The sequence below is a fragment of the Glandiceps talaboti genome, chromosome 5, assembly GCF_964340395.1.
Source record: "Glandiceps talaboti chromosome 5, keGlaTala1.1, whole genome shotgun sequence".
In the NCBI taxonomy this organism is placed as follows: Eukaryota; Metazoa; Hemichordata; class Enteropneusta; family Spengelidae; genus Glandiceps; species Glandiceps talaboti.
In genome coordinates this window covers 9,137,501-9,147,202 of record NC_135553.1, presented here as the reverse complement: position 1 = coordinate 9,147,202, position 9,702 = coordinate 9,137,501, and the positions used below count along the sequence as shown (strand labels likewise).

Genomic DNA, 9,702 nt, shown 5'->3' with positions numbered 1-9,702 from the left:
ATGCAGAGTATAGTCATTGAATGACATGCCATGCTGCATAGATCAATGCATAGTATTCATTGAATGACATGCCATGCTGCATAGATCAATGCATAGTATTCATTGAATGACATGCCATACTGCATAGGTAGATGCAGAGTATAGTCATTGAATGACATGCCATGCTGCATAGATCAATGCATAGTATTCATTGAATGACATGCCATACTGCATAGATCAATGCAGAGTATAGTCATTGAATGACATACTGCATAGATCAATGCATAGTATTCATTGAATGACATGCCATACTGTATAGATCAATGCAGAGTAGTCATTGAATGACATGCCATACTGTATAGATCAATGCATAGTATTCATTGAATGACATGCCATACTGCATAGATCAATGCAGAGTATAGTCATTGAATGACATACTGCATAGATCAATGCATAGTATTCATTGAATGACATGCCATACTGTATAGATCAATGCAGAGTAGTCATTGAATGACATGCCATGCTGGATAGATCAATGCAGAGTATAGTCATTGAATGCCATGCCATGCTGCATAGATCAATGCATAGTATTCATTGAATGACATGCCATACTGCATAGATCAATGCAGAGTATAGTCATTGAATGACATACTGCATAGATCAATGCATAGTATTCATTGAATGACATGCCATACTGTATAGATCAATGCAGAGTAGTCATTGAATGACATGCCATACTGTATAGATCAATGCATAGTATTCATTGAATGACATGCCATACTGCATAGATCAATGCAGAGTATAGTCATTGAATGACATACTGCATAGATCAATGCATAGTATTCATTGAATGACATGCCATACTGTATAGATCAATGCAGAGTAGTCATTGAATGACATGCCATGCTGCATAGATCAATGCAGAGTATAGTCATTGAATGACATGCAAAACTTCATTGGTAAATGTAGAGTATAGTCATTGAATGACATGCCATACTGCATAGATCAATGCAGAGTATAGTCATTGAATGACTTGCCATACTGCATAGATCAATGCAGAGTATAGTCATTGAATGACATGCCATGCTGCATAGATCAATGTAGAGTATAGTCATTGAATGACTTGCCATACTGCATAGATCAATGCAGAGTATAGTCATTGAATGACATGCCATGCTGCATAGATCAATGCAGAGTATAGTCATTGAATGACATGCCATGCTGCATAGATCAATGCAGAGTATAGTCATTGAATGACATGCAAAACTTCATTGGTAAATGTAGAGTATAGTCATTGAATGACATGCCATGCTGCATAGATCAATGTAGAGTATAGTCATTGAATGACTTGCCATACTGCATAGATCAATGCAGAGTATAGTCATTGAATGACATGCAAAACTTCATTGGTAAATGTAGAATGTACTCAGTAAGTGATATGCCATGCTGCATAGGTACAGGGTAGTCATTGAATGCCTTGCTATGCTGCTTTGATCAAAATGATCTTTGCAAGATAGCTTGTTTAAGTTTGTTGATATATCAGTTCCTTGGTGGCTGCTTTGTGTTATTCATAAACCTGAAATAGTAAGTGTACGAAGATTTTCAATTTGTACGTATTACAGTCAATGCTGCATGGCAAGGCATTATGAACAAAATGGATTATAGAATAACAATGAGGATAGTTTCTTTCAATAACCTATCCCATCATTGGTTTTCTAACACCGTGACTGAGACACTCTCTGGTACAGATCAGCTAGATATACATGTGCAGTCTTTCGCATTTTGTCGTCAGTGAGTTGCAAAATACAAAACAATAACTTCACCTGTAGAAACGTACAAATAGCACATCAGCAGCTAGTCTTGGAAATGTAGAAGAGTTTCATTGTTTTCTTCATCATGTACTACCGGTACATATGTAGTGTATGTACCCAAGTTCTCAGTCATGTGTTGGAATACCAGTGTATGCGAGGATATGGACACTTGAAAGCAAGCAATATGGGGGAGGCAGAGAAATGGATGTGTGCTGAGTTTAAAATCCTGCCATATATATATTATGTAGCAGTCCTAACTGTGGCATGATTCCTACACATATGATGAATCGGATGCACAAGGGCAAGACCTTCTATGTCAAGAGACAACACTTCACACACTTCATATCATGTAGTACTTTTAGCAAGCATTTCCATCCCAAAAAATGTTAGATAACTGAACACTGAACCATGCATGCGAGAAATACCAAATCAGAAAGTTTGGCACAATGTGTAAAACAGAGCGAAGTTTGGCACAGTGTCAGCAAAACAAATTCATGTATGGAACAGTGTACAAACTTAAGTTTAATTTGACATAGTGTGCAAAACAGCACGAAAACTGACACAGTAGGGGGTGTTAAGAGGTAGCGGTCCTCTCAGCTGCTTCTGCAATTCCCTGTTTGTTTTTATATGAGTGTTTTTTGAAGAGGGGTTAGAGGAGGGAGGGGGGGGGGGGGGGGTACTAATATTATATATACTGCCTGACTGTAAAGCCATGTATACATACATCCATACTGACTCACTTCTCAGCTGGGAACTTTGAAATCCTGATGCAAAAAATTTCACAACCTCGCAAGAAAATGACAAATAAAACCTAAAAAAAAAAAAAAGCCTGCAGAGAGATTTTTGTATAAGGAAGAGATTCTACTATTAGACCACAAATATGCAAACTTGCTACATATTTTTCGTTTTCCTTTAAATGTTAAATAATGTTCCTTAATATCTGTCCAATTGCATCTGTGAACAAATCAACCTTTTATGGTAGAATAGAACATATCCAATTCATGATAGTCTAACAGGGTGAAGTAGTCAAAGTAATGCTGTGATTTCCATTCATATCAATCAATTTAGATGGCACTCCCAATTATCATAGACTGAAATGTACATTTTGTAGACATTTTATTTTGTTTATTTCTAGAGCAGGCTAATTGCTAAATGATCTAGTCTTTTCTGTGGTAAATCATGTATATTTTGTTAAATGTATAGACTGTCTATAAAGTGGATAGATGTAGTCTAAATGCTGTCCAAGCTATAGACCACGTCTACAAAGTAGATGGTCTATATACTGTCCAAGCTATAAACCATGTCTACAAAGTAGATGGTCTATATACTGTTGTATAGACAGTCTACAAAATAGATGGTCTGTATACTGTTCAAGGTATAGACAGTCTACAAAATAGATGGTCTGTATACTGTTCAAGGTATAGACCACATCTACAAAGTAGATGTTCTCTGTACTTTTCATTTATAGACTGTCTACAAAGTAGTTCATTGCGTAGATTTTGTCTACAGAGTAGATGGTCTATATACCATGCAAGCTATAGACTTTGTCTACGAAGTAGATGGTCTATGCACATCATTGTACAGACTATCTACAAAATAGATAGTCTATGTAATGTTGAAAGTATAAACCACATGTACAATGTAGATGGTCTATGTACAGTTCAATGTATAGACCTTGTCTACAAAGTAGATGGTCTATAAACTTCAGTGTATAGACTTCTCTGTTCATGTTATAGACAATTATAGATATTATATATTCTGTTGGATGGAATACAAAACTAACTTTAGATGTTTTTTTTATTAAGTGTGTTCCTGGCAATTTGCATCATCTTTCAAATTTTCCACCAATGTGGGTTTGAGTTTTTTTTACGTTAGCTATCGTAGGCTAACACTTTATATGGTGAACAGTACACTGTTTGCAATACAATATATAAAAATATAAAAAGACATTTTTGTCAGTCTTTTGAAATTTCTTGGCCCAATATGTTGGCACCGAACATAACGCAGCTTCTTTTGTTATTTGACTTCTATATGAAATAAGTCGTGTGATGTACTCAACAGTAAAAAAACTAACAACTCACTAATGTTGTGTAAATTTTTCATACATTTGCTGTTTGAATTTTTGTAAAAACGATTTTGAAAAGCCTCTTGGCTAAAAAAAAAAATTGATATACACAATTTAATAACTTTGACTGAAAGATCATCCATTGTGGGCACGCTTCTTATATCTTTCTGCAAAAGGGATGATAAGGGCGCCCTCTGGTGATGTGTTTTACAGTCTGTTTAATAACTAGGCTTGGGTTAGGGTTTGGAGGAAATTAGCAATGATGATATCTGTAGTGTGTAGGGTCAAAGGTCAAAGTTCATGGGCATTCTTTAGTGTGGTTGACGAATTAACAATTTCTTTAAGAGACAAATTTCGTCCCCATAAAATAGTCGTGAAAGTCTTAAAGTTAGGAAGCAACAAAAGAAGAAATTATTGAACTCTGTTCCAACATTTACACTCTGTGATATAATAGTTTATTATGCATTTCATATCTTGTGCCATAGTGAATGACCTGAAAGTTGGTCAGAAACAAAAAACTAACCCACCCTGCAAAAGAATGCACTTCAAGATCTGAAATTTAATGTGTCAGTGATGCTTTGTATGTCAGTAGCAATAGTGTTTTGTCTGTGTAGCAATGATTGACATGGGTGAAATACACTCTAAATTGATGGGTGTGATGAAAGTGTATATGTTGAGGTGTAGTATGGGCATACCTCAATATTAATATTTGATTAAAATCTGATGTAGTGAAAGCCACTAGATGTTCTTTATTTATCTCTATATCCATCATGTTGCGTCGTTTGTTTTGTTCCGGGTGACTGCCACCCCTTCTCACGTCTGACCCTGTGTAATAGAAAATCTTGTTGAATCTCAAGGACCTTGAAAGATTTCTTCAACGAATCAGCATGCTTCTTTCAAAAAAAGAAGCTTGCTGATTCGTTGAAGAAACCTCTAAAAAATGTGAGAAATTTGAATGAGGCAGTGATCACCCAGAACAAAACAAATGACACAACGCAATGGAAATAGAGGTAAAGAAAAGAGATCTAGCTGCTTTCACCACACCAGATTTTAATCAGATTGACCTCAATATATACCAACACCTTTAATATCTAACATTTATCTAACATTCTTTCACCCATGTATGAGATAGAGGCAATTTTTTTCATATGAGTTTGTTGTTGTACCATGTTGATAACTGCTATACGCAGGTGAGCGTTTTAATAACGATTAGACTATTTGTTTCGGAATTGGGTGACATCGAAGCTCTTGTCATCATAAAAAACAAAAACAAGATAATTTTCATTCTTTGCTGCTAGAGGGCAGTATACTTATTTGCTAACAATCACAGAGTGTTCATACAAGAGAAGATACTTTGTGTTCAGTTGTCTCTGTTGGCGTGTCTTTTTGCTGCAAATTGTCCGCCAGAGGACTGTGCATTCATTCATTCATTCATTCATGCAAGAGCGTACTCTCTCTGATATAGCATAAGGGTAGTAGAATCAAACTGTAGATGATTTGTGTGAATTTTTTAATTTCAAGTGTATTATAGACTTGTCACTTCTTAATTCAAATGCTTATGCAGCTTTCAATGTTTTTGTTATTTGGATACATTTTTTACTGCTATATATATATATATATACTTTTCACTAATCGTTCTATTTGAGAGACTTTTTCTGTTTCATTGATAATTGAATAATAAACTAATACCGGTGCAATATTATTCAAAAACTGTTTCTTCAAACTTGGACAACATAATTGAAGTAAAAAAAAGTAGATATGAAAGATTTGAACTGTATTATCTGTGATTATGATTCAGTGTCATTATACTACATCAAATTTAATATCTTTATTACTCTCTCTTTCTCGCTTTTTATGTCAAAATGGAACAGAAAAGGGCTATTCCATTCTCTTATAACTCCATAAACAAAAGACACAGCATTGCCTTGCAGATACTCACAGCAAAGATGATATGCATTATTAAGAATATAAGTGAGCGCTTCATAGAAAACAGTCTGATAACCAGTGTTTTTGCTAAGGTTGAGGAACCACGGTAACAGAAAGGGGGGGAAATATAGTAAAACTGGCATAGTTTCCAATACTTTGTCCCAACCATAATTATGATTGTAACCCCCAGTAGAATGACAGGAGAACTCAGGTATATTTTACCTGCTTACCACCCTTAACAAAAACACTGGAGAACAATGGGTTTGATCATTAGCCAAACTGATTTCATGTGTAGTCAAAGATATCCATACCGTCTTTGTAAATATACCAAGGTGTAAAGTAATTTCACTTCAGCTTTGTCAAACATCAAAATGTCAACCAACAGAAATGTGAGTAAACAGCTTTAACTTGTAAACAGGTTTTCTTAAAGCTGCCTTAGATGTAACTGAGATGTTTTTCCAAACTTTTTTGTTACGTATAATGACATTCTCATAATGTACACCCTGAGCAGTATTGAATCACCTGTGGGTATTTGTGTAGTTCTCATATGATTAAACTGCACTGACTGTAACTGCAGTGATTTCAACCTTATACTGTAATACCTATGGATGAAATCAACATGTACTGATAATTAACATATACAATGTCTAGTTATCAGTATTTTAACATTTTTTAGTAAGTATACTATTGGTTAACGGTTGTCTGATCAGTTCAATATTTGTACTTCAATTACAGCTAATTCAGTTTAAATCATAACTCTAAAGCCATGATGTCATCTTTCTATGAATTTAGTTTGTGTTACATCAACAATAAAGTCCTCACTGATCTAGATATGTATTTACTTTAATTTTTAATTTACTAGATGATTTTGTATGCATCAAGAGTAAGTTACCGTACATTAAACCTCAGTTTAGCCATGAATGTCAAAGACACTGTAGCTGCAACTGTAGACTATATATTTCACAGCCAAAAGAATCAAACCGAACATCACAAGAAAACCATGCAATTCTGTTCTCATGTTCACCAAGGTGTACATATTTGTTATTACGATTGTTCCAACCAATATAATGTAAAAAAAAAACGTGTGCATATATTTGCTATTCACAGCCATTGCGTAACAACTTTGAATTTAGTCCTGGAAGTATTTTTTTTTCAAGACTATGATATCAAACACTGTAAGTTGATGGTAGTTGTGCAATTATGCATGTTTTTATGCGACAGAACGCTAACATTCAGCAGCCACTCCGATGTGCTAAGATGCGATAGATATTATAGCATATAGATGATGCTACAGTGCTAAAAAAAACAAAACTTATCAGCAGGGTTTTTACGGCAGACACGGTAGATTTCAAAAGAGAACAAATATTCAGTTATTCCCATTATTCTTATTTTGAGTAACCGAATTGTGGTTTTTTTATAAGAACCAGTTGCCATATTTAACCTTCAATGGAGTGTATTTAAGATACCAAAGAATTCTTCTAAATTATTGCTGTCCAGTTTTCAAGAAACAGTTTGTTAATACTTATAAATGTGAAAAAATTTTCATCGAAATAAGTCAGAATTTCACCTTTTTTTTCCCTTGCTGCCTGACATTGTATCTTTTTAATGAAATGTTAACTAGGTAAAAATAGGAATTTTCTGTAGCTGATCTGTGCCTTTTTTTGTCAGAATTCACATTTGGTAATGTATTTATTTGAAAGTCTTGAGAGGAAAGAATGCCTATTCTGCTGTGACAGAAATGTATAGTTAGTAATGTAAACAAATCTGATAGCGTTAAACTTTATTTGTTAACACAGAAAATAGTTTCAAGCATTCTGTAACTGTCATTGTGGTCCAGACATACATTGCCATACACATAGCATAGCATTCCCCACAGAACATGGTTCTGATTTTAGGATTTCAAGTGAAATTACTGGGTTCAAAGGTCATAATTCAAGTGAAATTACCAATCTGAATGGTCATATTCCAAGTTCAAATCAGAGTTCAAAAGGTTGTGCACCAAGTGTATTTAGTGTTCAAAGGTCATATTTCAAAAATTGCAGACTTCAAAGCTCGTGTTCCAAGTAGCACTAAAATATTGGTATTTCAAGCAAAACTGCAGACTTCAAAGATCTTATTTCAGAGTCAACAATTTTACTGAAGATAATATTACCTGTAGCTTTTCTATTAACACAGTGAATCAGATGCCGTCAGTAGACAGGACTAAAAACAGTGAAATGAGAATAGTTTATGTACAGTTGTGATTTCTCTTACAAGAACTTCAAGACAATACTTAGATAGCTAAAAATTCTAGAGACTAGAGCCATGACGTGTATATTCTGTAGAAAAGGATGATGTATTTATTTGATGTATTTTATATACTACTAGAGAATATCTGTATGGTTAGTAAAACTTTCAACCACAAACCTCTCGTACTTTACAAAAGCTACAGAATGTTCCTTATTTTTTCAAAAACAACTAAATGTAGAGTAGACATGTTCTAATAATTAATTCTTAACTGCTATTTAATTGTCATATTTCTTGTTAAATTGCTCAAAATAATTACTAAAAATAAAAATTTTACACTTTGAACTTATTGTGTGAGTCGTGTGTTTAAATGTGTGATGCTTTAATATCAGTGGTTGTGGTGTGGCTGTAGATGTTAACATACACTACAGTTTTGGAGTTGACTGTCCTATGTCATGGAATGAGACTCTGCTTCAGTGCTGATATCCAGTGAGCACTGAATTATGTTCTTTTTTTTTGGACTGCCCGATGTCAGACACTATTAAAAGTAGATCTTAATTTGTCAATCAATGGTTTCATCCGTTTCCACTCCTACTGAGTCTGTAAGGTACGCCATGGCGGGGCGCCCCCTCACACATCGGTCAACCCCTCCCATGTCGGGTAAGAGTAGGCCGGTTAGGGTGGAATGACATGACGTATCATACAGTCTAACACCTACTCAGTTAGGAGAGAATGTATATTGCAGCCTGTCTCCTTATGATAGGGGGAGAATGTATATGAAAGCCCACCCATATGCACACATACACACCATACACACGCACGTACGCACATACATGCATGCACACACATACATGTACACACACACTGGATACTTCACAGCAGTATGTACATGTATAATTTGACTATTGAAGGGGTCAAACATATGTTTTTGTATACCAAACCGTAGCTATATTCAAGCCTATGTTTTCCTTTATTTAATAAGATTTCACTTTATGAGAATTACACATAAAAAATTGCAGTTTAAAATTCATACATTTCATAGTTGTAAATTATTTTCAAAAGTAACTTGACCAGGACAGAGTCTAGAGCGCTATGGTGCTTTCTTGGTTATAGTACTAGTTCTGAGGTAAAAACGTGTGTCCTTCTTATTGAAATGTACAAGGTAATCATCGACCATAAATCACAATGTCTCCTGTCACTAGAAATTGTACAAAGGTATCCATGATTAATTTGACGTCATCAACAACAAACCTACGTCATCGAATTGACATCCAGTCGTGGTAGTGATGATTATTTTAAAAGATACATCTCTAAGTCACGTGGATTGTATATGACATGTAAATTTTCCAATCACAACCTTTCAACAAGAGATCACATTCAATACTGTACCAGTTTTCTGATATCCCCCTCAAGTCAAACTTTAACTATTACAGTGCACTGCACGTTACTGTTCATTTGTTATCTTTGACACAACCACATAGAAGCCAATAAGAAACTGCACATGCTACACTTTAAGATAAGAAATAGTTTCTTGCGACATTGGTTTACTAGTAAATGAATGAACTAAACATGCCACAAATGCAGACATCAAAATATTGGCACCGTCCACTCTGCGTCTATAGTTGTAATATATTCAAGTGGTTTATTTCATTCAGATTAAATGTAGCAAGAAACTGCGATCTTGCTATCTTAAAG

At 34.7% G+C, this 9,702-nt stretch overlaps 1 protein-coding gene across 1 annotated transcript in view; it reads right to left on the bottom strand.

Annotated features, from left to right (window-relative positions):
- Positions 1-8,981: 8,981 nt before the first annotated feature.
- The window catches only part of LOC144435583 (endothelin-converting enzyme homolog), a 20,440-nt gene continuing 19,719 nt past the window's right edge, over positions 8,982-9,702 (bottom strand). Inside the window, exon 17 of the mRNA XM_078124170.1 lies at positions 8,982-9,702. This exon is cut by the window's right edge and continues 436 nt beyond it. The gene's annotated coding sequence lies outside the window, so the exon portion shown is untranslated.